Here is a 7702-nt window from a genome sequence, read left to right as displayed (position 1 = left end):
TTTGTATTTGCACTTGTATTCCAGCTCTGGGAATGGAAAGGTATAAACTGTATTTTTAACATTACTGTTCTCCATTTTTTAAATACTTTAAATCCAGGTCAAATCAAGGCATTATTATGTCTGAAAATCTGTGGCTTGACTAGTCTGCACTTATGGCATGCATACTTCATCAACTAGGATCACCATGCTTCACTCAGAAGTAGGCACCAACCAGCTCATCTATCATACGGGCTGCAGAAGGCCACAGTGCAGCAAGTAATAGCAATTGATTGACAATTTGTGGACTTTTTTTTTTTTTTTCAGAGATACTTACCTAAAGACAAGGCAAAAGGAGAATAACATAGCAGTGTATGTCATGATTTCATCTACTACAGAGGCAAACTGATGAAATCATAGAATCAGAGAATTTCTCAGGTTGGAAAAGACCTTCAAGATCATCATGTTCAACCTCAACCTAACCATACTACCCTAACTCTAACAACCCACCACTAAATCATGTCCTCGAGCACCACATCCAAACGTTTTTTAAACACATTCAGGGATGGTGACTCAGCCACCTCCCTGAGGAGCCTGTTCCAGTGCTTAACAACCCTTTCTGGAAAGAAGTTTTTCCTGATATCCCCTTGTCCTATCACCTGTCACCAGTGAGAAGAGACCAACCCTGCTCTCACTGCAATCACCTTTCAGGAAATAAGAACATTCAAAGCCTTTTTTTTTAATTATTATTTTTTTTTAAGGAAAAAAATGTTTCCCCAGGAATTGTTTAAGCAATTTTCATCACAAGAAAATGGTAACAGATTAAAAAATGTAATGATGAATTTTTTAAACATTTGGAAAAACCACAAAGCCCAGTTTCTTCTCTATAGGCTGCCAGTTTCTGACTTCAGGACTCTGTTTCCAGGGCAACAGTCGATAACACAACAAACACTGAAGAAAGTACATGAGAGAATTCCCTGTTCTATTTTAACTGAGAGTTATGTCCCTTGGTTATTGCTAAGGATATAAGGAGTGTTTTGTGCTGCAAAGTATTTATAGCACACCGAGTCTCGCAGTCTGTTTGCTACCTCGTATTTGCCAAGAGATGGAGCTGTAGAGTCAGAAACCTGCGGAGCCTGACCGCTGTAAATCGGGAGTGATGTAACACAACCCTTGGCAGCAAGAGCCTGCAGCTTCTGCACTGATGCATGCTACTCTTCCCCCTGTGACCTGGGCACCTGGCCAGCTCTTTCCAATTTATTCCAATTTCTTTCATTAAGCTACGGTTCAGAAAAGCCAAGGAACCAGTTACATTCATCTTGGTGGATCCTGACCTCTAGTCAGATAATGCTGTAGAAAATGCTCAGCAGCCCCACAGCTGAGCAGTGACAGGATTAAAACAGCTGTCCTCTGGCACTTCCCTGGCAGAGTTCATCCCTGCACACAGCCCTGTCAAAATGCCAGCTGTGCTGCACAGCTCTTGCTCAACAGGTAATACTCAGGGCCTACCTTCGCGGGTTGGGCGCTGCTCAGACCTCTTCTCAGCTACTCTCTGTTCCCCTGGACAGTTTCTACACACCCCCAGTGACAGACAGAGCACAGCAAAGAGATTCCCTAACTCCTGCAGTCTCAAGTTTGCCAACCCGTGATGCATCCTCCCCCATATGGGTTTATAGACTTAGCTTTGGAAGCCAGAAACCTGCATCAGTACAGAGGGAAGCCAGGTATTTTTGGAGCAGACCTTGGATTCATCCCCAGGTGAATGCAGTGGTCCAGTGTTTACAGCCAAGCTCACATCAACACCAGCTCTGTCCTCCCCAACTCAGTATCCCAGTGGGTGGAAGGGGTCCATGTTTGCCTGTACTTGCCTGTAACAACCCCGCACCACTGGGAGCTGCTTTGGGGTTACACAGAGGTGATGGCACCTGCATGATGAACCTGCTGAGCTAATCTGGTTTCCACTCATCCCCAGGGGATTTTCAGAATAGACATATCTGCAAACCAACGAGCCTCTGGCTTCATGAGTTCTCATGCAAAAAACAGCCAGAAAAGGGCGTGAACACCCAAATACTCTCTCGTGCCTGTGAGCAGTCGGGGACATTTTTCTGATGTACTTATCTTAAAATCCATGTTATGCTTCATTTGTTTCATTTGCTTCATTGAATGTCCTATTGATTGTTATTATTTTTATTGCAGGATAGATTGTTCCTCAGTCCCATTCCTGGGTGAGGGAGGGAGAGAGGGAGCCTTTCTTCCACCACAGATTACACTCTTTCTGTTAGGTGGTATATCAATAAAAGAGAGATTCAAAACTAAATAGTTTGGAAGAAAGATCACTTGCCTATTCGCTCAATAGGAATGAGAAATGCCTTTTTTTCTCCTCATATTTTTTTTCATGGGAAAGAGCTGATCTGGATTATATGCCTAATTCTTGCAGAAATATCTTGGCTGGGCAGAGTCAAGGTTCCAAATACTTTTGGGGATAAGGATCAGGAAATGTGTCTTGAGTCGGTATTTCCTTTTGGATGTCCAAGGCAACTCTTTGCTTCCTAATTTCTGAAATTCCTGTTCTTCTTCCAGACTTTGGGCTATGACTGGCCCTGGCTGATGGATAGCCTGAAAATTTGGCGTGGCAAACCAAACTTCTCTTTGGAGTTTTAGACTTCACAGAGATTGATGAACTATTTTTAACATGACTTCCCAGGAAGAAGTAATCATGGTGTCTGTTTGCCAATCCGCCTGAGATTTGGTGGTTGGATAGAGAAGGAAACCCCTTTAGACTTGGAAGTCTTCTGACATGTAGACCTGCAGGTCCTTATGCTCCAACAGAGCTATGACTCAATTTTCATTGCCATGTCTCTGAGGCCACTGAGTCACTGTGGAGCCTCTGCTCAGATGCTGGATTTGCGAGATGGGTCACCAGGCTGTTTCTGTTGAAATATGCTTCTTCCTTGACTCCGAAGCCCACATCGCTGGTTAGGAACTCTTGCTCTAGGTAAGCCCTGGTAACTCACTGAACCTCATGTCAGCATCTCTGCACTGGTAAATGAAAACATCAGTAACATAATGACATATTTTGTAATAGCTTAAAGATGTTCTGCTTTATACAGTTAGGCTTTGAATTATTAATATCCCTGCTTTAGTGATGTGGCTATTGATAAAGGTGTGTCAATGACTGACTGTTGAGCTCAGTGGATTCAGAAAAAAAGCTCCTAGAGATTTCAGTAAGCATTGGAGAGATGCTACTGTACTTATGTACATATGTATCAGCTGATGAGCATACAGGTTGTATGATATTTTTGCTTTGTGAAATACTTGGAAAAGTTTGCTTCTATCTTCTGTTATTATTTGTTTGAATTTACGGTAAGTGTGTCCATGCACTGGCAAGTAGACAAACCACATACATGTGAGCTGAGCTGTATTTTAATTAAGCAGTTGAAAGCAATATTTTTGCACCAAATGATGTAATTACATACACACACCTTGTTTATTAAAGATAAATTGGCCAAACTGCTGTGGTATAATTCAGTAACCACTTCTTGTTGGAGGATCTCTGTTTTCTTCACTGTAAAAACACTTCCCCTGAGCACAAAATTTATCTCAGTGTTCAGTTGACCCCTGAGGCAGTGGTAGAAATTGCAAATGCTCTGCTCTCTCTTAACCATGAGCTGGATGATGGAAACATGACAGCCTTTAACAGGTAGCTTTGGGGTTACTTCTGGAGTTAATTCTTGACGCCAGACAAAACCTTCAAGCACTATTTATATAAGAGCTTTTCTCACTCACTACCTGAAGTGCTACATTAAAGTAATATTAAGTACTTAAAAATTATGTCAGGTGAAGCAGACATCCCATGCACATTCTAGTTTTGCTCCTATGGTAAGTCATAGGGTAGCATGACTCAAAGAATTTAAAGTCATCGGATGCTGGTAATATTTGAACCCCTCTCCTTCCTGTGCCTAACCATTTGTGGAACAATGATTCAGTGTTAATTATAATGGGATTATAATGGGAGGAGTATATGCCGCATTACTTGAAAAATAATTTCTATTATTGGCTGATGTTGTACATGAGATTGAAGTGTGGAAATAAATAGAAAAACATATCTAAGACATTAGAAAATCCCTCTAACTGAGTGAAAAAAGACCAAGAACTCCATGGACATGGAGACTAATTCCTGGCTCAGCTTGTCGGGGATTTCTTCAGGACAACACGAGCAACAGCATTTTGCCTTCTGAGAAGCTTGGGATGAATGTAACAGCTCTTGGAAAATGCTGTTTCAGCTGTGTTATTCCCATGTATTGAGTTGGGCAGCATGAAAGAACAGCAGTGACCGCCCTTCCTCTCAGGTTTTCACTCTGTTATTAGTTCTAAGATTGATCACACTATGTGGGCTACAGTTTGGGTGTGTTTTGGTTAACCAGTGTGGGCTGGGTTGGGTTACATGGGTCCAACTGTTAGTAATGCTGGCTAATGGGAAAGAAAGACAGATACAGTCCTCCTGCTTCTGGAGCTGTCATTCATGGTGCTTCTTGCAAGCAATACATTCACTTGAAACAAATAATTTAAAAAATTGCAGGTGCCTTTTTTCTGTGCTCATGGCTCAAGCTGTTCCCTCCGAGCCTCCTGCTCTGTGTTGATATGGCAACAGGCTGCCAGACTTTACAGCAAGAGAAACACTGCAGCACTTCATTCTGGCACTTTATGATTGTTGTTTCAAGATATCTGAAGAACTTTCTTCACTGCTTCCCTTACCTCTCTAGGCCTTTGAGGTCGATCTATATTTTCTCTGATTAAATCACCAGGTTACTCCAGTTCCTACTGCATTCCCCTCCAGAGTGCTGCCTTCAATGCAACATGCACCTCTATGGGGAGCTATATAGGTAGTAGCTGGCTGTTTGAGATGGTTCACTCTAGAGAAGGCTGAGGGCAGTGGCTGTGGAGAAGGGCAGGTCGGATGCTCACTGGGAAGTGTCAGGGCAGTGAACAAGGCCACAGCAAGGAGGTATTTGACGGTTTCCTCCCCAGGACTGATGGGCGTTAAGTATTTAAGTGTTGTTTGGTGGGATGTCCACAGTGGCATGGCTGAACTCCTAGTTTGCAGCTGCAGATACTGGCAGAATTTATGAGAGCTCACAGTGGGTCCTTCCTGCTTGAACGCAACAATTTTTTTCATTCCAATTTCCTTAATTTAACGTGTGAGAAATATGTGAAAACTCTTTTTTTTTCCTAAAAGAACACATTTTTTTCCACATAATATGACAATTTAAATAAAAAAATTACTATCCTTTTTTAAAATTTTTTTTTTTATTTTGAGTGTTGAGGAAACGAGGTTTGGGAATGTAATAGAGCCATCTTCATTCAATGAACCAAAGCTTCAGGGATACATTTTTTTCAGGATGAATGGTTTTATAGTCCTGGTGGAATTTCTCATTTTAATTAAAAACAAGCAATTTGCAGAACATGTTGCATGCCCCTTGAGTATAAATTATTCTAGGAGCTTGCAAAAATAAATCAGAAATAGTTATCTTTAGACTTAGCTTGGTGATCCACTGCTACAAATATGTAAGAGAGGGAGTAAGCCTTTCTACTAACAGTTTTGTGAGTCTTTAGTGCAATACCCTTGTTCATCTCTCTTAACTGATGGCAGACAGTTCTCATTTCGTACGTGCTAGCACTTTCCAGTTGGTGTCATGCTGAATGACTAGATCTGAATGTGGAAAAAGAAATTCAGGATTAAAAGGGCTGCACTGACTCCCGAAATGTTCTTGTCACTATGATATAATTATCATTTAAAATAACAAAACATTGGTAGAACAGTTGCTGTTTCCTCGCTATTGTGATCCCATTCATATTCTCTCTTCTATACCTGGGCTAAGGCATCATCTTAGCATGGAAGGAGCTAGCAATTTGTACATTTATTAGTCATGCTTCTCAGCTGCCCTTAATGGAGCTAGAACCATGAACTATTTCATGGTTCGCTTCATTCAACATTTGAAGAATGGGAGCTCAAAAAAGCATGGTTCCAGAACCAATTATGAATGATAACATCACTGAATTTTCTAGTACTGTTTATTCTTTTACTGATATGCTTTTTTTTTTTTTCAGGGTTGTCTAAATAACGATAAAAATATATTTAAAAAAATATGTTGAACATGTTAGTTAAGATGTTTGAATATTTAGACCACATGGGGGGAGCTGAACCTTCTGTCATTAGTTGCTTGACACAGTTTTACGTTAAAAAGGTATCTTCAAGGAAAGATGAAGTTCTAAGTGCTGCAATGGAATAATATTTTAAAGATTTTAAAAGACTTTTTAGATTTTTAAAGAGACAGCATTTTCTTTTGTCATTCATAAAACTATAATTTTTGAAAGACAGAGTAAAATAATCTTTCACTCAGTAAAAGAAACATGCATTAATTGCAAGGCTGACAAGTAACAGAGGTTGCAGCAAGCTGTATACTCAAATAGGAGTAAACATTTTCTTTTCTCATATCAAGCTAACTCCTGTTACAGGATTCAAGGGTGAAAAGGGGAAAGAGAGATGACATAATTTGGTTATATGGTACACAAAGTTGTTCTTCATTCCTGTCACAAGAGTTAAAATCTATAGGATTGGTAGATGTTACACAAGTGTGCCATCTTATACACTCTTTGAACTTCATGGGATTTTCTGAAGGAAAACTTAACCTTATTTTGTCCAACTAATTCCAGTTTTTAAGATGTTTTTATTCTACATTTATTTCATGACTCTGCGCTGAACAAATAGAAGTCATTCCTTCCCACTGTTTTGCTGCTGAGGGATTTCTAAACAAAACACAAGACATCTTTCTATTGTCAATAAATAATCAACAGTTTTAGAAAGGGCTTATCCCTAAAACAGATATACTCAAAAGACATATAATTTGCTTTACTTATGATGAAGATGTTGCCTCATCCACCAGAATCATCATATGATTGACTGAATTTTTCATCTCTTACACTGAGAATGAACTTGAAATACAGTTTTCCTACGTTGTGATTTTTTGCCATTTAGTTGTAGAAGCAATCACTTACTACTAATAATGGACAGGCTCTTTCCGCATGTACTCCTAGCTGGTAAGTTTATGTTTCATTACTTGTGTGTAAAAGTGTAATTTGAAGTATGCTCAACATGCCTTTCTCATTCTTGTATCACCTGTGTTAAGGATATGTGTTAATCATAGCTGGATATAATTAACCAGAAGAATAGGAGTTATCTGCAGCATTTGAAAGCCACGAGAACCTCCACGCACATCATAAATGACTGTGCTTGGACACCTGAGTGGCAGTGGAAGAAGAGAGAAGATAACACCCCTGAGCTGTTTCATTATGTATGGGTAGCCACGACTCACACTTATGCATATGCTTTTGCCTTTAGCTTGGGAGTCTTTTTGCCAAGTAGTTCCGTGTTGCTCTGCATCACGGATTATGAAAGCTGTTGAAAAGCATATAGGCTGTTGCAACAGGAGTGTTTCCCCACCTATGAACCATCTGCTCATTAGCACAGAAGATTGAATCCACCAGTTGAATTGCTTGGAGGCAGCAGAAACAAGATGCAGAAACATGATGCTTATGCTTCTTTGTTGAAACCATTCAATCCTTGTGGTTTAAGGAAAACAGGAACTGTTGGTTGTTTTAAAAAAATATTTGGTCTTAGAGCCCTTCCCTTCCCTTCCCTTCCCTTCCCTTCCCTTCCCTTCCCTTC

The sequence above is a fragment of the Numida meleagris genome, chromosome 1 (genome assembly GCF_002078875.1).
Source record: "Numida meleagris isolate 19003 breed g44 Domestic line chromosome 1, NumMel1.0, whole genome shotgun sequence".
NCBI classification, from domain to species: domain Eukaryota; kingdom Metazoa; phylum Chordata; class Aves; order Galliformes; family Numididae; genus Numida; species Numida meleagris.
Note: the sequence above shows the minus strand (reverse complement) of the source record.